Source organism: Coregonus clupeaformis, chromosome 30 (assembly GCF_020615455.1).
Source record: "Coregonus clupeaformis isolate EN_2021a chromosome 30, ASM2061545v1, whole genome shotgun sequence".
NCBI classification, from domain to species: Eukaryota; Metazoa; Chordata; class Actinopteri; order Salmoniformes; family Salmonidae; genus Coregonus; species Coregonus clupeaformis.
The window spans coordinates 32879184-32903364 of NC_059221.1; positions in this window are offsets into that span (position 1 = coordinate 32879184).

Below are 24181 nucleotides of genomic sequence, written 5' to 3' on the forward strand. Positions count from 1 at the left end.
TTTTAATGAGGGAAGTAAGTATTTGACCCCCTCTCAATCAGAAAGATTTCTGGCTCCCAGTTGTCTTTTATACAGGTAACGAGCTGAGATTAGACGCACACTCTTAAAGGTATAAACGACACCTGTCCACAGAAGCAATCAATCAATCAGATTCCAAACTCTCCACCATGGCCAAGACCAAAGAGCTCTCCAAGGATGTCAGGGACAAGATTGTAGACCTACAAAAGGCTGGAATGGGCTACAAGACCATCGCCAAGCAGCTTGGTGAGAAGGTGACACAGTTGGTGCGAATATTCGCAAATAGAAAAAACACAAAAGAACTGTCAATCTCCCTCGGCCTGGGGCTCCATGAAAGATCTCACCTCGTGGTTGCAATGATCATGAGAACGGTGAGGAATCAGCCCAGAACTACACGGGAGGATCTTGTCAATGACCTCAAGGCAGCTGGGACCATAGTTACCAAGAAAACAATTGGTAACACACTACGCCGTGAAGGACTGAAATCCTGCAGCGCCCGCAAGGTCCCCCTGCTCAAGAAAGCACATATACAGGCCCGTCTGAAGTTTGCCAATGAACATCTGAATGATTCAGAGGAGAACTGGGTGAAAGTGTTGTGGTCAGATGAGACCAAAATCAAGCTCTTTGGCATCAACTCAACTCGCCGTGTTTGGAGGAGGAGGAATGCTGCCTATGACCCCAAGAACACCATCCCCACCGTCAAACATGGAGGTGGAAACATTATGCTTTGGGGGTGTTTTTCTGCTAAGGGGACAGGACAACTTCACCGCATCAAAGGGGACAGGACAACTTCACCGCATCAAAGGGACGATGGACGGGGCCATGTACCGTCAAATCTTGGGTGAGAACCTCCTTCCCTCAGCCAGGGCATTGAAAATGGGTTGTGGATGGGTATTCCAGCATGACAATGACCCAAAACATACGGCCAAGGCAACAAAGGAGTGGCTCAAGAAGAAGCACATTAAGGTCCTGGAGTGGCCTAGTCAGTCTCCAGACCTTAATCCCATAGAAAATCTGTGGAGGGAGCTGAAGGTTCGAGTTGCCAAACGTCAGCCTCGAAACCTTAATGACTTGGAGAAGATCTGCAAAGAGGAGTGGGACAAAATCCCTCCTGAGATGTGTGCAAACCTGGTGGCCAACTACAAGAAGCGTCTGACCTCTGTGATTGCCAACAAGGGTTTTGCCACCAAGTACTAAGTCATGTTTTGCAGAGGGGTCAAATACTTATTTCCCTCATTAAAATGCAAATCAATTTATAACATTTTTGACATGCGTTTTCTGGATTTTTTTGTTGTTATTCTGTCTCTCACTGTTCAAATAAACCTACCATTAAAATTATAGACTGATCATTTCTTTGTCAGTGGGCAAACGTACAAAATCAGCAGGGGATCAAATACTTTTTTCCCTCACTGTACATACACACACATACATACATACATACATACAGTGGGGGAAAAAAGTATTTAGTCAGCCACCAATTGTGCAAGTTCTCCCACTTAAAAAGATGAGAGAGGCCTGTAATTTTCATCATAGGTACACGTCAACTATGACAGACAAATTGAGAAAAAAAATCCAGAAAATCACATTGTAGGATTTTTAATGAATTTATTAGCAAATTATGGTGGAAAATAAGTATTTGGTCACCTACAAACAAGCAAGATTTCTGGCTCTCACAGACCTGTAACTTCTTCTTTAAGAGGCTCCTCTGTCCTCCACTTCGTTACCTGTATTAATGGCACCTGTTTGAACTTGTTATCAGTATAAAAGACACCTGTCCACAACCTCAAACAGTCACACTCCAAACTCCACTATGGCCAAGACCAAAGAGCTGTCAAAGGACACCAGAAACAAAATTGTAGACCTGCACCAGGCTGGGAAGACTGAATCTGCAATAGGTAAGCAGCTTGGTTTGAAGAAATCAACTGTGGGAGCAATTATTAGGAAATGGAAGACATACAAGACCACTGATAATCTCCCTCGATCTGGGGCTCCACGCAAGATCTCACCCCGTGGGGTCAAAATGATCACAAGAACGGTGAGCAAAAATCCCAGAACCACACGGGGGGACCTAGTGAATGACCTGCAGAGAGCTGGGACCAAAGTAACAAAGCCTACCATCAGTAACACACTACGCCGCCAGGGACTCAAATCCTGCAGTGCAAGATGTGTCCCCCTGCTTAAGCCAGTACATGTCCAGGCCCGTCTGAAGTTTGCTAGAGTGCATTTGGATGATCCAGAAGAGGATTGGGAGAATGTCATATGGTCAGATGAAACCAAAATAGAACTTTTTGGTAAAAACTCAACTCGTCGTGTTTGGAGGACAAAGAATGCTGAGTTGCATCCAAAGAACACCATACCTACTGTGAAGCATGGGGGTGGAAACATCATGCTTTGGGGCTGTTTTTCTGCAAAGGGACCAGGACGACTGATCCGTGTAAAGGAAAGAATGAATGGGGCCATGTATCGTGAGATTTTGAGTGAAAACCTCCTTCCATCAGCAAGGGCATTGAAGATGAAACGTGGCTGGGTCTTTCAGCATGACAATGATCCCAAACACACCGCCCGGGCAACGAAGGAGTGGCTTCGTAAGAAGCATTTCAAGGTCCTGGAGTGGCCTAGCCAGTCTCCAGATCTCAACCCCATAGAAAATCTTTGGAGGGAGTTGAAAGTCCGTGTTGCCCAGCGACAGCCCCAAAACATCACTGCTCTAGAGGAGATCTGCATGGAGGAATGGGCCAAAATACCAGCAACAGTGTGTGAAAACCTTGTGAAGACTTACAGAAAACGTTTGACCTGTGTCATTGCCAACAAAGGGTATATAACAAAGTATTGAGAAACTTTTGTTATTGACCAAATACTTATTTTCCACCATAATTTGCAAATAAATTCATAAAAAATCCTACAACGTGATTTTCTGGATTTTTTTTTCTCATTTTGTCTGTCATAGTTGACGTGTACCTATGATGAAAATTACAGGCCTCTCTCATCTTTTTAAGTGGGAGAACTTGCACAATTGGTGGCTGACTAAATACTTTTCCCCCCCACTGTACATATATAGTTACATACATACACATATATATAAACATACACATTCACACACATATACTGTACATATCCTTTAAAAAAATATATATTTCCCTTTATTACTTTCCAACCCCACCACCCCTTCCCTAATTGGAGTAAATTAGTGAACATCAATGCTTAGGCCTCTACTTCCAGCTTGGAAGTTATATGGACACAGTCAATTTTACAATATTTTACCATATAAATAACTTACTATCATTACAGTTTCTATTTACTGTTCAAACATTTTACTATTTACTGTTTAAATCATCCTTGTCTGCATGATGTTGCACAGTAAGGATAGTTTAAAGGCACAATGCAGATGTTTTTATCTCAATATCAAATCATTTCTGGGTAACAATTAAGTACATTACTGTGATTGTTTTCATAGCTTCTTAGCAAGAGCAATTTCTCAAGCAAGAATGTTGCTAGAACTGTCTGGGAGTGGTATAAGTGGGGAGGGGAAAACTTCAAACTAGCTGTTATTGGCAGAGAGGTTTGGAACGCTCTTTCTTATTGGTGTATTAACTAATTTACCTCCTGATGATGTCACCCGGCAGGCCAAAAAATCCATCTTGCCAAAACTCCATCCTAGCAAAACAGGCTGATATTTCAGGCAGTCTTTTCAAACAGCTCTTACACTAAAAGGGCATTATCATCATTTTCACAGTATTATTCCAACCTCATAATGTGGAAATATACACAGAGTATACCAAACATAAAATTATTTTTGCCCTCAGAACAGCCTCAATTCATCAGGGCATGGACTCTGTCAAAAGTGTTGCACATGGATGCTGGTCCATGTTGACTCCAATGCTTCCCACAGTTGTGTCAAGTTGGCTGGAAGTCGTTTAGGTGGTGGACCAATCTTGATACACACAGGAAACTGTTGAGTGTGAAAAACCCAGCAGCGTTGCAGTTCTTGACACAAACCGGTGCGCCTGGCACCTACTACAATACCCCGTTCAAAGGCACTTAAATTTTTTGTCTTGCCAATTCACCGTCTGAATGGCACACATACACAATCCATGTCTCAATTGTCTCAATGCTTAAAAATCCTTCTTTAACCTGTCTCCTCCCCTTCATATACACTGATTGAAGTGGATTTAACAGGTGACATCAATAAGGGATCATAGCTTTCACCTGGATTCACCTGGTCAGTCTAAGTCATGTTTTGTATACTCAGTGTGTATAAAACACAGGAACATCACGTTTTTGACTGCACTGGGCCTTTAAACTCTATAAAGGGTCATCAATGGTTTGTTGACTCTATTATGCATCATCTGAGAAATAACCTCTTCCCGTCTAGATGACTGTGTTATGTTGTGCAACCTTCTGAGTACACTTGTTGGCTTCCACCACAGTCTCCTCCAGGAAAACAGTGACAGCAGGGTCATATTTACCTTGGCTTGGTGCTTATCTGCCTTGATGATATTTGTGTTATGAGAGACATAGTTCTGGGTGGCCTCAAAGGTCTTTGTGAGGCGATGCTTCGTTACACTCGGCAAGTCTAGGTGAATTTCAATCACACTTTGAAGTCTCTGGAAACAGGTTTATTATCTTAAAGCGATGTCACCCTTTTCATATCAAGTGACCCAATTCGGTGTGACGTAAGTGTAGAGATAGTATGTTGTGAATGGTTCAATGTATTTTTCCCTCAAAAGCTCAGCTGTCGAAGGATGAGAAATGTTGACCTTTGACACAGGAAGTGATACTTGGTCTGGGTGATGAACTATCACTGCCTATCAGTCATGGTAGAAACCCCTCATTTGGCTCGGCTGCCGAGGTATGTCGCAATCACAAGGAATAATTGTATTCCTTAGGTATGCAGCTTTTTGTTGTATTTAGACTTTAGAAGCTCTAAATTCCTAATTGAGGAAGAACATACAGTGTTATGTTCCTGCAGTAGCTGTAGGAATAATTGAACAGGCCAAGCATTTGGAATTAGCAGTGCTACCTGCAGGGCTCAGTTTTTTCTATTCTGCCTCATTGACTTTAATATGGGCTTCTTCTATAGGTTATCTCCAGACTTGTTCCCACAGGAGCAGATGACTCAAAACTTTGTAAAGGATGCATCATGGGAGCGAGGAGAAGCTTAGGTTGTGAAACAGCTTGATTTGTGTTGTCCTAAAACCCCTTATCAAACAATGGAGTAAATGCCACTCACCACAAATGAGTCTACCTAGAACATGTTGTTACTCACTTAGTTTGTGCTGTGTTTCATTCATCCTTACCCTGTACACAGAAAGCTCTCTCTGCTCTCTCTCTGTTGAAACAGATGGACACCGATGTAGTTGATCAATACTTTTTTATTGTTTCAATAAGACTGGATAGGTGAAAGCAATTTGATGACGCAGTGTCGGCCATATTACTTTCTCTTATCCACGGTAGACGTACAGTAGATTACTGGTTATACACCTGGAACGGAATCCATGTGAGAGTGTTGGGCCTTCATGCCTGACACCTCTCCTCTGCTTTCCTCTCAGCTGGTGTCAGGCATTCCAGAGAGCTTCCTTGTGTTTCTCCCCTTGCCCTAAGTAACACAGAGGCTGTAGAATGCTATTAGTGGATTTGAAGGTTATACATTTTCTGTAGGTGAGCAATGGGCAGAGTTGGGCCTTGTCTCAGGAGAAACAATGTAGCTGCTGGAGTAATGAGCTAGCGTTGTGTTTTCTAAAGGCATTTATCCTCTTCGAGGTGCAATCATCGTCACATCGCAAGAATGTGCTGCAGCACGTTGGTCTCCAAATAACATTTAAGTGGGGAAAACGGTGTGTGAATTTGAATTTGCTATAAAATTACTGAAATACAACATTTACCACAATTTCTGATGAATTGAGATAAGGAAATCAATGGTTGCATACTGCATACTGAATAGTCAGCTCCAAATTACGTAGGCTACCTTATTACGTATATTGTTCTATAATACAAGTACTGTACAGGCAGGGATGATCACATACTGTGCAGCCATGACATGTAAATGACAACAGGTATGCCTTAAACAAACTTCCACTGGGAAAAAACTGGTTGAATCAATGTTGTTTCCACGTCATTTCAACCAAAACATTCAATGTAATGACATTAAATCAACGTGGAAAACTGATTGGATTTGAACAAAAGTCATCAACGTAAGGGAATTTCTTATTTTTTTCAGCCTACTTTTAAACTAAATCCAATGACATGGTGACATTTTTTTTGATTTCACATTAGTTGACAAGTCAACCAAATGTAAATCAAAACTAGACGTTGATCTGACATCTGTGCCCAGTGGGTTGGTATTCTTTGGTATTATATGACATGGAACCAGAATAAACAAAGATAAACAAACCAAACTGTTTGCCACAGTGATATTGGCAGTGGTGAACAAAACAAAGAGCAGCCAAACCAAACTCATCGCTCTCTCTCTCTACAATGTGCATGGGACACTTATTACTCCCATAAAACACTGTGCCATGTACACAAGCTTACCTACAAACACTCCTCAGGCTAGAGGAGGTGGAAGACCTCGCAGGCAACTAAATGAAACTAATCAAATGGTAGAGAAATGTAGCTGATGATGAAGGGGAGAGAGAGAGAGCATCTGAACAGCATCTGAAAATATGAAGCTTGATTGGATAATTATTGTATGCAACACAGTGTACACTTGTTTGTATAGCTGTAAAACGTAATCAAGTGCCAGAGAAAGAGTTGGGGTTTTTGTGTATGACAGCTTATTTAACTAAGCCAGGAAAGTCATGGGCTATGTTGACTCTGTTGTTTTTGCATTACCTAAGCATCTGAAGATCTGATGTTAAATCATCCAGCTCCTGGGTGTTAATATAAGTGGATTAACCTGCCATTGTGGCAGTCAATCTGTTTTCATTCTCCTCCATGTGAAATTATTACTCTTTGTGCAAAGTAAGATAGTGCGGGTCGACACGGTCGACAGGGCACCTTGAAGGAATGAATGCATCGCTCTTCTTCTTATTGAAAACATAAATCCAAACACTACTAGAATGATTCGCTACCCAGAAACCTCCAAACTCACTGCATTTTCTACTGTAAATGTATGCAGCAGCTCTCAGCCAATCCGGTCCTTTGTTTTCAAGATGAGGAGACATTGTGTGGCCATCACTCTGACAGAATTACTGTCATGGTTGGCAGGATGACTATCTTAAGCGATAAAAGAAGTGTTGATACTGAAACAGCTGGCAGGCTGGTGGTGGGATCTTGACAGATTCTACTCTCACCTAACTTCTTTCGAATGCCACACTACCTCTGGTCCGTACAAAAGGGTGGTCGTTCCACCAACTCGGTGCCTTTTGAGAAGTGTAACTTGGTCCCAAAAAACTTTTGATTTCACCTAATCTTAACATTCTGTCACATGTTCAACTTCATAACCTCACATGTTAGTGCTTAGTTTTTACTCTGTTTTTCACTGTGAGCGTAAGATACCCTTGCTACTCTTGTAGGATCTTAATTTTATCACTATGTTGTTGCTGAGAATGTTCCTCCACAGCATTTCCTGTTGCTGCAGGATTCTTTTCATGCTGTAGCAAACTGGCTCTAATGAAGATCCTACATATGTATATCTTCACATCAAGAACATCCTCGCTGAACATAAATGTCTTCATGATAGTGGAATTTTTCCACTGACATTGTACACATATATATCATCATATGACCCAACGTTGACAACTGCAGTCTGCTCTGAGAGGGGCATTAGTGGAATGGAATTCCCCCCAGGATAGATCTCTGCTGTCTATAGATATGGCGCTCACTGTCTTTAAGGTGTAGAGCAGAGCTAGGCTCCAACAACCACCGTCTTCAGTTTGACTCTATCTTTTCTCAATCACCTGGGAAATACCTGTAGTTTCATCCACTTTCTAACATTGCTATTCCTCTGTGTTTGATACAGTAATTAAATTACTCATAGTGAGTAATACTGTATTCACACTGTTAATGGATTGACGTATGTGACAAACAATAGACAGAAATGCCAAGTACAGGGTGATCAAGGAGACAAGGAGACTTGTACTGTACAGTGCCTTCAGAAAGTATTCATACCCCTTGACTTATTCCACATTTTGTTGTGTTACTATTTGTTTTACACACAATACCCCATAATTACAAAGTGAAAACATGTTTTAAGAAAATGTTGCAAATGTATTGAAAATGAAATACAGAAATATCTAATTTACATAAATATTCACACTCCTTTGCTATGACAGTCCAAATTGAGCACAGGTGCATCCAACTTCCTTTTGATAATCCTTGAGACGTCACTACAACTTGATTGGAGTCCACCTGTGGCCAATTCAATAGTTTGGACATGATTTAGAAAGAAACACACCTGTCTATATAAGGTCCCACAGTTGACAGTACATGTCAGAGCAGAAACTATACCATGAAGTCCGTAGATCTCCGAGATAGAATTGTGATGAGGCATATATCTGTGGTCTCCATCATTGGGAAATTTAAAAAATATGGAACTACCCAGACTCTGCCCAGAGCTGGCTGTCCGACCAAACTGACCCACTGGGCAAGAAGGACCTTGGTCAGGGAGGTGACCAAGAACCCAATGACAACTCTGACAGAACTACAGAGTTCCTTGGTTGAGATGGGAGAACCTACCAGAAGAACAACAGTCTCTGGATAAAACACTAGGCACAACTCATCACCCGTCGAACACCATCCCTACATTGAAGCATGGTGGTGGCAGCATCATGCTATGGGGATGCTTTTCAGCGGCAGGGACTGGGAGACTGGTAAGGATAGAGGGAACAATGAATGGAGCAAATCCTTGATGAGAACCTGCTTCAGAGTGCAAACGGCCTTAGACTGGGGCGAAGATTTACGGTCCAACAGGACAATGACTCAAAGCATACAGCCAAAGCAATGCTAGAATGGCTTCAGAACAAGAATGTGAAAGTCCTTGAGAGGTCCAGCCAAAGCTCAGACTTGAATCCCATTGAAAAGACTTGAAGATTGCTGTTCATCGCCACTCCCCATCTAACTTAACTTCTACAAAGTATTGACTCAGGGGTGTGAAAACTTATGTAAATTAGATATTTCTGTATATAATTTTCAATACATTTGCAAAAATGTCTAAACATGTTTTCAGTTTGTCATTCTGGGATATTGTGAGAAAAAAAATCAATTTATTCAATTTTGAATTGGGGCAGTAACACAACAAAATGTGGAGTAAGTCAAGGGGTAGGAATACTTTCTGAAGGCACTGTATGTTATACTTGTCCATAACCCCAGGGGGCGACTGTCCCTTTCCGTTCTCTCTGCCATGCAAACTCTGTTCCCCTATCACAGCAGCATTAGAGCAACTCCTTTATCTGAGGCTGACTAGTGTTATTTCATCCAGATCTGACCAACTAGATACAGATGTAGGATCTTAAATTGAGCCAGTTTGCTACAGCAGGAACATAATCCTTCAGCAACAGGAAATGTGGATTATAATGAATGCACATTTTTGTAGGGGTTGATACATTTTTCGTAAGGGAAAATCAAGTCAAAGCCTTTTGAAAACCTGAAATACACTACAAGTTTTACATTTCCTGCATTGCAGGAAAGTTCTTCTGCAACATGATGATATAATTAAAATCCTACATCTGTACTAACGGACGTCTACTACATATGATTCACACCATCATCAGCATGTTCTTTATCTATCTTTATTAGTCTTATGAACGTTTGAACATCTTGAAGAATGATCTGGCCTTAATGACCATTTACTCTTATAATCTCCATCCGGCACAGCCAGAAGAGGACTGGCCACCCCTCAGAGCCTGGTTCCTCTCTAGGTTTCTTCCTAGGTTCCTGCCTTTCACGTTTTTCTTAGCCACCATGCTTCTACTGTACATCTGCATTGCTTGCTGTTTGGGGTTTTAGGCTGGGTTTCTGTATAAGCACTTTGTGACGTCTGCTGATGTAAAATGGGCTTTATAAATACATTTGATTTGATTTGGTTTTATAAATACATTTGATTTATACTCTGCCTTTCACTGCACTTTAAAAAAAGACACATCCAATGGTGTGGATCAGGCTCCAAGTGGCAAGCCTTTCTCTCTATTCCAACAAAACAAACAGGATCCCAGATCTCAGAACGTCTGTATTACCCAGCGAATGGGAGGGATTTGTCCTGTGATGACTAGTCACTCCTTCAGACCTTTATGAATTAATCCCTTATGAAACAGTGGGCCCTGTCTCCATACATGCTGGTGGAGTGAAGTCACTTAAGGCTGTTTTTTAATGCCTTTACTTAAGCAGTTCTTTGAAGGGTTGCCCTATAGTACTACCCGGGGCAGAGGAGTGGAGAAGTTACCATAGACTTTTGGCATAGTCTTCTGAAACTTGGAGTAAAACACTTATACATAATGTGACTGTATCTGCCTGCCTGCCAGACAAAGAAATATGATATAGAACCCTCTAAAAATACACTATTGGACATGGCTTAGAAAGCCATGATGTATCTTTATGAACAAGTTCATGCCCACTAATGATGATGATATCAACTCAGATTGTGTTTTTCCACATACAGTGCATTCGGAAAGTATTCAGACCGCTTGACTTTTTCCACATTTTGTTACATTACAGCCTTATTCTAAAATGAATTCAATTGTTTTTTCCCCCCTCTTCAACCTACACACAATACCCCATAATGACAAAGCAAAAGGTGGTTTTTAGACATTTTTGCAAATGTATTAAAAATAAAAAACTGAAATATAACATTTACATAAGTATTCAAACCCTTTACTCAGTACTTTGTTGAAGCACCTTTGGCAGCGATTACAGCCTCGAGTCTTCTTGGGTATGATGCTACAAGCTTGGCACACCTGTATTTGGGGAGTTTCTCCCATTCTTCTCTGCAGATCCTCTCATGCTCTGTCAGGTTGGATGGGGAGCGTTGCTGCACAGCTATTTTCAGGTCTCTCCAGAGATGTTCGATCGGGTTCAAGTCCGGGCTCTGGCTGGGCCACTCAAGGACATTCAGAGACTTGTCCCGAAGCCACTCCTGCATTGTCTTGGCTGTATGCTTAGGGTTGTTGTCCTGTTGGAAGGTGAACCTTCGCCCCCAGTCTGAGGTCCTGAGCTCTCTGGAGCAGGGTTTCATCAAGGATCTCTCTGTACGTTGCTCTGTTCATCTTTCCCTTGATTCTGACTAGTCTCCCAGCCCCTGCCACTGAAAAACATCCCCATAGCATGATGCTGCCACCACCATGCTCAAAAAGTTCAATCTTGGTTTCATCAGACCAGAGAATCTTGTTTCTCATGGTCTGAGAGTCTTTAGGTGCCTTTTGGCAAACTCCAAGCGGGCTGTCATGTGCCTTTTACTGAGGAGTGGCTTCCGTCTGGCCACTCTACCATAAAGGCCTGATTGGTGGAGTGCTGCAGAGATGATTGTCTTTCTGGAAGGTTCTTCCATCTCCACAGACGAACTCTGGAGCTCTGTCAGAGGGACCATCTGGTTCTTGGTCACCTCCCTGACCAAAGCCCTTCTCCCCCGATTGCTCAGTTTGGAGTCTTGGTGTTTCCAAACTTCTTCCATTTAAGAATGATGGAGGCCATTGTGTTCTTGGGGAACTTCAATGTTGCAGACATTTTTTGGTACCCTTCTCCAGATCTGTGCCTCGACACAATTCTGTCTCGGTGCTCTACGGTCAATTCCTTCAACCTCATGGCTTGGTTTTTGTTCTGTCATGCACTGTGAACTGTGGGACCTTATATAGACAGGTGTGTGCCTTTACAAATCATGTCCAATCAATTGAATTTACCACAGGTGGACTCCAATCAAGTTCTAGAAACATTTCAAGGATGATCAATGGAAACAGGATGCACCTGAACTCAATTTCGAGTCTCAAAGCAAATGGTCTGAATACTTATGTAAATAAGGCATTTCTGTTTTTTATTTGTTATAAAGGGGTGCGAATACTTTCCGAATGCACTGTACATCAACGACAACATTATATTAATATTATTGTAGGGAGTATGTACGATCACTGGGGAAAGCATATTACATTGATTGCATCTCATTCTGGAATTTGATTAGATTTGTTTTTACTATTAATGATGACTAAATAAATGAATTTCATACTTTATTTGAGTCCACGACCAATGGCCCATATACCGCATCAAACATGAAAAGGTTATACTGTAGTTCTCATCTTACCTTGAACTTTATTGGCTCACTATGTGTGTATGACTACATTATCTTTGCATGCAGCCTCCCCAAATACTAGCTATATGTATTACAGTAGAGTTTTGATGTCTTAACTTGTCTCCCTCTCTTGCCTTTGAAGGTCTGTCACCTGCAGCAAGCTTCCACCTGTTAAAAGCTACATCAGCAGTGTAGATGTCTCCAGCCTGTACCTGGAAAAACTCAGTGTCATGCTTCATCTTGTAGAGGATTCTAGCTCTCTTGCCAATGCTGATCATTTTCATAGATATCATAATCAAAGCAACCCAGATTTATGCAGGCTCTAAGAAGGCACACATATGTATCGAGACATTCTGTAGGAATCTTGCAATTTTATGAACCAATCATATGAAATCATCAACCCGTGGGCCAAAATGGTGTTGTTTTTTCATAGATGGATGATTCAAATACAAACAGAAACCACATGCTGTGCTGCATAATCCTGTATCAACCTGCATAATGGTTATGGTGTTTATTCAGGCTTAAATAGACACAAATGTCAGGTACGATTTTCAATCAGGAAATACTGTCATCATAAGGTAGACTTGCTATGAGGGGAAACAGTTAAAGTAGAAATTATATGAATTACAACATGCCCACTCTACCTGCCATTCTCTGAACTACTCACTGTGCCCCAGGCACACCTTTTGGAGTGTACCAATGGAGATAGAACAATATATGGTCTACTGTATGATTGTACCCCTACTCTTTTTACCTAAGTCGGTTTTGGACTTGTCCCTGTATCACCAGCCATGACCTGAGGTGTTAAACCATCCCTCCTATTGAGATGCTACTGTAACTAGACCACCAGACACCTCTTTGTTGCTCTTCCTGTAATCAGAGATCTGTGCTTTTGAACAAGTGTAATTTATGATGGAAGTGATCGCTCAGGTATCTGTACCGGCTGACAATTACCACTCTTTTTCTTCTGAAGGAGGCAGTGGTGACAATAGTTCATGGTGATATCAGTATACGTTTCCCCCCTGTGGGACCGGCCTTTCAATAGACACATCCTTCCACACCACCCCATTTATTAGGCCTTACTCTAAGCACCCTGACATGTCCCACTAATGTCTTCCTCTCCTCATTGCATGGTCTCTTGGTTGAAGAACAGCCTCCAGTCTTAACACTTCCTGCCAGAAACCCCTAGTTGGAGTTTAGGACTATGTAGCTCTTATTGCAGTGTCACCATTTACCAGCCTTTTCTTACCGACTTTATGGAGCCGAAACTACATGCCCCTGTGGATGTCACACTCAAATAATGTACGCCTATTGCCTAACTACCAAGTACTGTAATTATATGACTCAACTTCTCTTTTTCATCGTTGATCATGTCCATCCTAATGATAAAGAGAATGGTTTGCCACTATCATCAGTGGGTCTGTAGAATACAGATGTAGGATCTTAATTTGATCACACTGTTGTTGCAGTAAATGCAAACTTGTAGTGTATTCAAGGTTTAAAAAGGCTTCTAAAGTTTGTAATTTCAACATAAAAATGTCAGACTTGATTTGCCATAACAAAAAATGTGTCAACCCATATAAAAATTCCATTTATTATAACACACAATAATTCCCATTTCCGGTTGCTGCAGGATTATTTTCCTGTTGTGAGAAACTGGTCAAATTAAGATCCTACATCAGTGCAATCATTCTGGAGAGACAAACTAACCTCTGATTGGTGTCTGAATGATACAATGATCCTCTTCTCCCCCATCGCTCTCTTTATCCTCCATCTTTTGTCCCGTTCGTTATCTCATTACCATTACTTAGGCTGACCTCAGAGCAGTGCACCCAACTGTGGTCCTCTGCCACACACAACAACCTTTGACCTCCATGTGAACTGTATAACCATCTACAAGTGTCACAAGGGGCTGTTCCCACACTGGGCCTTATTCAGAACACTGTTCCATGGGGGCTGAGGATGAGGTCAATTTCCCAACCAACCCCATACAATGGAAAGTGCTTTGAGCACCTGGTGGAAACAATGTTTTTATTCTTCTCAGTGGTACATTTTCAGAATAGCCTAACCAGTGTGTATAGGGAGAATGACCGGAGGTACCACTCATCAAAGCTCTTCTCCACTGAGGTCTTTCAACTGTTTACAGCAAACACTGCCTGTTATTTACAGAGAGGGAATCAGGGATGTAGAACTACTCTGGATGGAAGATTCTCACCTTAGCAGATCTACTGTTAAGTTGACTCTTTTATCAACTGAGTTCTAGGGTGGTTTTTGATCTATAGTATGCTCCTTTTAAAGCTGCAATACGAAACTTTTTGAGCGACCTGACCAAATTCACATAGAAGTCTAAGAAGTGGTAGATCTGTTCTATGTGCGCTATTTTTATGCTTCCTGTTCTTAAGTTTAGATTTTGTACTGAAATTAAGCAAACTATTAGAATGTTAGCAACCAGGAAATGGAGGAGGGATTTCTGCATAGAGTCCCACAGTGGAGGTGTCATAATACCCATAAAACCTAGCGGTCAAACAGGGAAATCGTTTTTCCACCATTCATTTTTCCCACATGGGATTTTAAATACACTTACAATAAGGGCTGTGTTTTGTGTAGTATTACCCTGGCGTGACGTTTTGATAACCATGTAAATCTCTCTCAGACAAAGTGACTTTTATCAATATATCCGGCTCCATTTACTCTCAAATTCAAAAATGCTAATTAGCATAAAAGTAGACATCATGCAAAACTACAAAACACTGCACGTCATCTCTAGCTGACACCTTTGCTAACAGTTATTGTGTCAATTTAAAACTTGCACAAGACAGTTCACAGAATTGTCCATTTAAAGAAATGTAGCCAATTTATTTACTACATTTAGCTAACATTAGATAGTTAATCAAGAGATTCTTACCTTTGCCTCGATCTGGCAGTCTCGTCCAGATCATCATGGCATTTGTAGTTCTTTATGATAGCCACATTAGCAGCTAATTAGCATTTCTTTTTTGGGTGGTAAATACAGGTGAATATATTGATAAAAGTCACCTTGTCCTAGAGAGATTTACACGGTTATCAAAACTTCACAGGAGGATAAGCCTACACGAAACACAACCCTTATTTTAAGTGTTTCTAACTTTCCCTGTGGGAAAAATGAATGGTGGAAAAACAATTGGAACCATTTCCCGGTTTGACCGCTAGGTTTTATGGGTATTATGACTCATACTGTGGTACTCTCTTGTGCATCTTTAATTTGGCAGAACACATTTTCTCTGCTATTACAGATTTTGTTGTTACAGCTAAATCATGCTTTGCTCTAAAAACACATACCAAGTTGAAACTCCCCTGTTGTGTATTTTACTATCTGTAAAACCAGAGGAAAAGGCAATGCTTATATTATTGATCTGACTGAGTTATATTCGTGCCTGCCTCTTTGCGAACGAGTGGAATCATGAACAGTGTTTTGTACATTATTTTCATCTGCGTCCCACGGATTTGCCTCACTCATTTGCCTTTTTAGCAGCACATTCACCACTCTCTCAAACGGCCAACTCCGCACTCTCGCGGCAAAGGCCGAGGACCTGAGAAGTGAAATGAACTAGGCCTACCCCTACTCCAGCTCGCAAAAGGCGATTTTAAAACCGTCCCCCCTTTTAAAACCGCCCCCCAAACAAACAAAAACCGATTCTCGGAGAATGAGTGCACAACTGGTAAATAGTCGCTTATAGATACAGTATATCAGTCAGTGAGTTGGCTATAGGTACTTCTATTGCAGTAACATTGAAAGGCTCTGGCCAGTGTTACTTAGCCAGCTAGGATGAAGTAAGATGCTAACGTTAAACGGAGCCTACCTCAGCAGGAGCAAAAAATAGGCTACTAAGTTCTCATGATAACTTTGCTTTACAGAAAGTAGGATACTAAGACAGACAGTGATGTGGCGCTCAGGGGTGAGGCTGAGGCAGACTGCAATGCATGCAGGTGGAAGCAGAGGAGACAGAGAGAGATAGGAAGCAAGCAGAGAGAGAGGTTAGTACAGTGGTTCCAAACTTGGGGTTGGGGCCCCATGTGGGGTCCTTTGAGAACATCTGTACTAATCTTATCAAACAAGTTAGGGACAAAAAAAAAGAAGACGTGTTTCAATATGAACATCTCCACATGGCCTATCTTTCCTATAGGCTGACATTAAAATGCAATCAATTTTCGTATCGTCGCTGATGCTATGTGTCATTGTGAATAATTTATCATATTTTCCCCCTTTCAGGGGTATAACATTGCAATTGTATAGCTAATAGGTCATGTGTTTGTAGACTGAGGTGAATGAACCTACAGCAGCCAAGGTGATAATGGCTGGGGTCATTTTTACATATTTTTGCTGTTCTTCAAATAGCTTTTAAACATTTTCTAATTGTATAGAAATGCAGTAAATGAGCTTCAACTTTCAAAAAATGTCCTGGGACCTCACTAAAACTCAAACCCTGGTTACAGCCTTGGGTGTTATCCATCACTTGGCACAGCAGGAGTAGAGGAACAGAAGATGAATGATATAATAGCTCTGACCACATGACTTAGTTATTTAAACTGGCAGCATCAGCTCAAATTGTTACATGGCTCTCTGCAATGATACATTTAGTAGCAAGTCCGGGCAGGTAGCAAGATGCTGGAGGAGAGAATACCTTGCAACTCCCTCTGAACCCATCAGCCAAGTGACAGGGTTTGGAAGCTATGACACCATCAGTAAAGTACACACAGAATGTTTACTCCACAATTACTTGTTTGAGCACCTTTCCTCACCGTTCTCTAAGACGGGCATCACCACCTCAACATCAAAGAAATATGACATTAGATATGTTTATATGAAGGAGTAGTCCTAAGAGTAAGAGTCTCTTTAATTGAAAAAGGGGAGAAGATTTGGCTCAATTTGAAGTTAGATGCTGTTCCTTTCTTCTTCCCAGTTCACAGATCATGGGGTTACAGATGTTGGATCTTAATTTGACCAGTATTGTTGCAGCAAAATAATCCAGCAGCAACCGAATTTGACCGTTTAGTCCATACTGTTGCTTGATCGGTAGTTAGGCTATTAGCTGGCCAAGATTAGCCTACATGAAAAGTGCAATACTGTTTAAATAACTGTGTGTTAGTGTACATTTCACTGAATTTCCTGCAGTGCAGGAAAATTCTCAGCAACAAAAGAGTGGTCAAATTAAGATCCTACATCTGTATGTGTTGAACCGGTGAGGTGAACACTAGTTGGAGAGGGCTTTCGTAATACATCGGCAACTACTGACTGACAGTGAGAGTGAGCAACTCTGTGGTTAGTTATGAACCTTTTGCACTGTCAACCAAAGAGGAAACAGCCAACTATAGGAGCTTGGCTGGCTGGCTGGCTGGCACGCTGCTGGAGGAAGATCAGTGATATTTCCCCAGTGTCTCTGGGCCTTGTGGGGTTACACTGAGGTTGATGTTTTTGTTCACAACATCCCGTGTCAGGACGCCCGAGACGTCGGCGGATTACTGTAAGCTTGGCTCAGGTGACGTTGTCAGAGAGGGGGGCAGGCATGAGGGCCTTCCATACCCTGTTTCAAACCACTCACAGAGAAAAAACGAAAAGTATCGTATGGGGCCGCTCAGATCTTTTGAAGATACTGCATTACAGTATATTACACAGCTCATGTAGAATCATCAAAGGCAGTCTTTAAACAGTGCACTCAAAGGTCTCATTTCTAGATTGCTCAGATGCATTGTTGTGCCCTGATTACATATTTCAGGAGCTTTCTCCACCACAGGGGCTGTTTGAACGGGTATCCTCCAATTGAATGTCCCCTAGAGAGCTGATAAGACCTATGTCAGGGGCTCTTACGGATTTTTCTAATGCCAACGACAATACCAGTAGGCTATCATGCAAAACGTGTTTACATCGGAAATCAGATAGACCCTGTGAGGGTTGCTTTGAGACAAACAGTGGAGGATCTCTCTTGTGGGGAGTGGATACTGTCGGCTATCTCCCGCTTCGTTCGCAGGACCTCCAACACCACGCACACATTGTTAAGAGACTGCACATTGAGCATATGTGCCCATATCTCAGAGAAATCGCATAAAGACAACCTTGTACTCTGCAATTTACTGCTGCGGAGCTCAGGTGCTTGTGCATGTCCCAACCAGAGGAGAAAAAAAAAAGTACATGTGACTGACAGAATCATGTGTCAGAAGATTTATGGACAGTGTGAGAGAGAAGAGAGAGAGAAACAGAGGTGTGAGAGAGAGAGAGAGAGAGAGAGAGAGAGAGAGAGAGAGAGAGAGAGAGAGAGAGAGAGAGAGAGTGGAAAGCACATTTTCTCTCTCCTCCCCCTCTCCCAAATTACTGTCTTTACTGGTGTTCTATGAGTGAAGTGCTTGAAACCAGCTAATTATTGTTCTGACACACAGAGGCTGTTAAAAAAAAAAATTAAGATACTGTAAATACATACAGTACCAGTAAAAAGTTTGGACACACCTACTCTTTCAAGGGTTTTTCTTTATTTTTTACTATTTTCTACATTGTAGAATAATAGTAAAGACATCAAAACTATAAAATAACACACATGGAATCATATCAAAATCAAAATGTATTTGAGATTTGAGATTCTTCAAATAGCCACTCTTTGCCTTGATGACAGCTTTGCATACTATTGGCATTCTCTCAACCAGCTTCATGAAGTAGTCACCTGGAAGGCATTTTGGTCCTCTGTAGCTCAGCTGGTAGAGCACGGCGCTTGTAACGCCAAGGTTGTGGGTTCGATCCCCGGGACCACCCATACACAAATAAATGTATGCACGCATGACTGTAAGTCGCTTTGGATAAAAGCGTCTGCTAAATGGCATATTATTATTATTATTATTTTAATTAACAGGTGTGCCTTCTTAAAAGTTAATTTGTGGAATTTATTTCCTTCTTAATGCGTTTGAGCCAATCTTAATGCGTTTGAGCCAATCAGTTGTGTTGTGACAAGGTAGGGGGGGTATACAGAAGATAGCCCTATTTGGTAAAAGACCAAGTCCATATTATGGCAAGAACAGCTCAAATAAGCAAAGAGAAACGACAGTCCATCATTACTTTAAGACATGAAGGTCAGTCAATACATACAATTTCAAGAACTTTGAACGTTTCTTCAAGTGCAGTCGCAAAAACCATCAAGCGCTATGATGAAACTGGCTCTCATGAGGACCGCCACAGGAATGGAAGACCCAGAGTTAACTCTGCTGCAGAGGATAAGTTAATTAGAGTTACCAGCCTCAGAAATTGCAGCCCAAATAAATGCTTCACAGAGTTCAAGTAACAGACACATCTCAACATCAACTGTTCAGAGGAGACTGTGTGAATCAGGCCTTCATGGTCGAATTGCTGCAAAGAAACCACTACTAAAGGACACCAATAAGAAGAAGAGACTTGCTTGGGCCAAGAAACACGAGCAATGGACATTAGACCTGTGGAAATTAGTCCTTTGGTCTGGAGTCCAAATTTGAGATTTTTGGTTCCAACCACTGTGGCTTTGTGAGACGCGTTGTGGGTGAACGGATGATCTCTGCATGTGTATTTCCCACCGTAAAGCATGGAGGAGGAGGTGTTATGGTGTGGGGTTGCTTTGCTGGTGACACTGTCTGTGATTTATTTAGAATTCAAGGCACACTTAACCAGCATGGCTACCAAAGCATTCTGCAGTAATACGCCATCCCATCTAGTTTGGGCTTAGTGGGACTATCATTTGTTTTTCAACAGGACAATGATGCAACACACCCCCAGCCTGTGTTAGGGCTATTTTACCAAGAAGGAGCGTGATGGAGTGCTGCATCAGATGACCTGGCCTCCACAATCCCCCGACCTCAACCCAATTGAGATGGTTTGGGACCGCAGAGTGAAGGAAAAGCAGCCAACAAGTGCTCAGCATATGTGGGAACTCCTTCAAGACTGTTGGAAAAGCATTCCAGGTGAAGCTTGTTTAGAGAACGCCAAGAGTGTGCAAAGCTGTCATCAAACCAAAGGGTGGCTATTTGAAGAATCTCAAATATAAAATATATTTTGATTTGTTTAACACTTTTTTGGTTACTACATGATTCCATATGTGTTATTTCATAGTTTTGATGTCTTCACTATTATTCTACAATGTAGAAAATAGTACAAAAAATGAAAAACCCTTGAATGAGTAGGTGTGTCCAAAATTTTGACTGGTACTGTATATCTCCAATTCCTTCAAACTTTTATGCTGTGAAATTGTGAGTCACCTCCCACTACTATAGATGTCATTGTATACATACCGTATATAGCCAGCCTGTTCACAAATCAAAGCTGCAAAGATGAAATGCTATCATTGGACACTAATCCTCTGGATGGTTAGGTAAACTCACAACAGTTAAGCAGATGGCAAGTGAGTATGAAGAGTAGAGCTGCCATTTTTATAGAATTAAATTCTGTGCCATATCTGGTGAGTGGCACCAAAAGCCTTGAATTAAGATAAAATAAAATAAGTTGAACTCTGTGTTTTGTATGTCAATATTAGTGGTAAGACTACATTGCTGTCATCTGCTTCTTCAAATAGACGCCAAAGACTCACTGATGTTAGATTCCATCAGGTGAAACCTGTTGACGGGCAATCTCATCACTATTCTAAACAGGTGATATTGAGGTTGAATCATTTATAAGTGTTTTAAATGAATAATGAGTGATTTAGACGGTGGGTGCTAGCTACAGCAGACTGAATGGCTGCCCTAATGTAGCAGGTCACAGGAGCAGATAGGAAAGCCATGGCAAGCCTCCAGCAACAACACAGAGCCAGCCAGACTACTAACTATAAATCAGTCACTACCGCCAATCTCCAGGTACCACAGGTGCTATCTCTGGCGTGTGTGTGTGTGTGTGTGTGTGTGTGTGTGTGTGTGTGTGTGTGTGTGTGTGTGTGTGTGTGTGTGTGTGTGTGTGTGTGTGTGTGTGTGTGTGTGTGTGTGTGTGTGTGTGTGTGTGTGTGTGTGTGTGTGCGTGTGCGTGTGCGTGTGTGTGTTTGTGCTCGTGTTTGTAAACAAATAATCTTCAAAGGGTACAAACCCCCCAGTTCAGAGTGACATGTATATTACACCCCTGAATGTTTTGGCAGTGACATAGTCTTGTTTATGGAGAAACACAGTTAAGGGTATAATTAGTATTGCAGTGATCCTCTAACTTGATTAAGAGTGTCTGGCTTATGCCATGATATCAAAGAACATGGGGTTTTGGGTTGATGAAACAGTGTGTGTTTGTGGGGGGTGTGGGAGAGACTGTGTCTTCTGTTGTGGTGTAGATCTTACTGAGTCACATGGCAGGTGGATAACACACGCACACACACACGTACACACCCGCACACACACACACAAACAAACAGATCCAATGTGAAGGGTTTATTTTAGCCACTGACAATATGACTGTAACAGTACCTCATTTAGTCATTACTCACCATAAATGGATGCTGAACCATTAGGGGAGCTCTAACATAAGGACACATCATTCACAGAGTTTACCCAAGCCTGAGATTCTCCACAGTCATCGAAAGGTTAGCTGAAGACTAAGTGAGTGTGAATAGGCCTAAGATGACCCATATTAGATCCTCAGAGATGCAGCGGGAGGGAGGACTTCTTTAGACTCTGAGATAACATGGTGTGTCTTCAACACAAACCCTGGTTTAACTTTAACCAGGGCTGATTAGCCAGCTGCCTTTTATTATACTGGACTCTATTGAAGCAATGAACACTGGAAGCTTTTCTCTCAACCAAAAATAAGTCACAGTTACTACCCTCCTTCAATCCCATGTCCCTCTTCAGGGGTCAACAATAGCAATACATTCCACTATAATTTTTGTTAGAGTACTTCAGGTGCAGCCGGATCCCTATTTAGAGCGCTGGGCCTGTATTCATAAAGCGTCTCAGAGTAAAGATCTAGGATCAGGTCCCCCCTATCCGTTCATTATTCTAAAAGGCAAAACTGATCCTAGATCAGCACTCCTACTCTAAGATGCTCTATGAGTACAGAATATTACATCAGAAGAAGATTTTATTAGGGAACGAAAGAAGGCCCTCACTGTAGGAATGTAAGTGGTCAACTCAAAATTAGTGAAATATTGAGCTATGGGCCAAATTCATACATAACTATATTTCAGAGGGTCATTGTGACCAAGTTATCCGTTAACACCTTTCTCTCCCTGTTCTAGTTTTATATGGGAAGTGGAAGTGGGCGATTGTGGGCTTGAGCATCGTTAACATTTCCCTGATGTGTTGGCCGGCATCTCCTTTGGACTGCCTCACATTTTCTGGGGTGCAGAGGGAGTTGTTGTAGCAACTAGTGGCTTTAGGAGTGAATGAAGCAGATGTGCTAGTCATCTATCAGCTGACAGCTCCAACTCCTCCCTGCCTGAGCAAGTCATCACCACCGTGACAGCCAGCCCAACCAGCCTCATCAATTACACCAACATCCTACCATTAGCGCACAAACGCTTTTCTCCTCCGCTACATTCAACCGCATCCTTCCCAGTCTGCGAGGCCAAGATGGGCCCTCAATTAAGCCTGAATAACTTTCCCCACTTTTTCTCTTTCTTTTCCCCTGCTTACTTCACAGATCGCAACCATAGGGTGAACCGTGTCAGTGATTGATTTAACTCTAAGCATTTAGGCCTTACCATCATCACATATGATATCTATGGTCTATTAGCTTCATTGTCTTTAGTAAATAATAGTTTGCTCAATGTGGCGTGTTGTAGCCTAATGGCAGCATAAAACTGTCATACAATACAATCAACTTAAAGTCCAAGTAATAAAGCCCATAGTTAATTAATGTGTAGTTAACATGTAATTAATATGTAATAACATTGTGGTTTTAGAGACCAGGCTATATTTAGGCTGAAAATCAGAACCAATTTGAGCTGCCTCTCTTGTCGTGCAAGTTACAGATGTAGGATCTTAATTTGAGCCAGTTTGCTACAGCAGGAAAATAATCCTGCAGCAACAGGAAATGTGAATTATTATGTAGATTATAATTAGGGGTTGATACATTGATCAATTTTTCAGCTAAATCAAGTCTGTAATTTCCACTTTGAAATTTCAAACTTAAGAAGTATTTTTAAACCTCAAATACACTACAAGTTTTACATTTCCTGCATTGCAGGAAAGTTCTCATGCAACAGGGTGATCAAATAAAGATCCTACATCTGTAGGGTTAGTAGTGAAATGAAACCCTCAGAGTCGTGGCTTGTTAGTCTTATCCCGTTACTGTATTCCAACCATAGCAGTCAAGAAATGCAGTAAACGAAGCAGTTTGAACACAGCCATATATTCACAGGGACAAACACATGGTTCCATATAACATACAGTATACAACAATGAAGTGACAGCAGTGGCGAACACAAGATCGCACATTTTTCCACATGGATTTTACAGAAGGATAAAGAGGGAAGAGCGTGATATTGAATTATGCCAGAAGAAATAGTATAAATAAGACATTTATATAAAAATAGGCTTTTACAAAATATACTCTCTTTACCAATATTTACCAAAAAGAGTGTCTGGTTGAATATGTCTTGTTAAATTTAGTCAGCTTGAGGTGAGCATGGTCATTCAACACAGACAGTAGTGTTGATGCCCTTAGACCACAGTGAGGGATTCTCCAGACTAGCAGCAAACAGAATGAAGACTAAGGCCACATCCATAATGGCACCCTATTCCCCATATAGTGCACTACTTTTGGCCAGAGCCACTATAAAGGGAATAGGGTACGATTTCAGATTAAGCCCAAACTCATGAGAAAGTCAATGTCAGTAGCCTATTACCAGCCTAACCTGGAACAATATGAGCAACATAATATTCCAGGCTGACTCAATTCCAGTGTATGACTCTAAGTTCTATTTCAGATTGCATTAACAAACAAAACAATAACAAAAACTCTCATTGGGGAAGAACCCATCATCTACACAA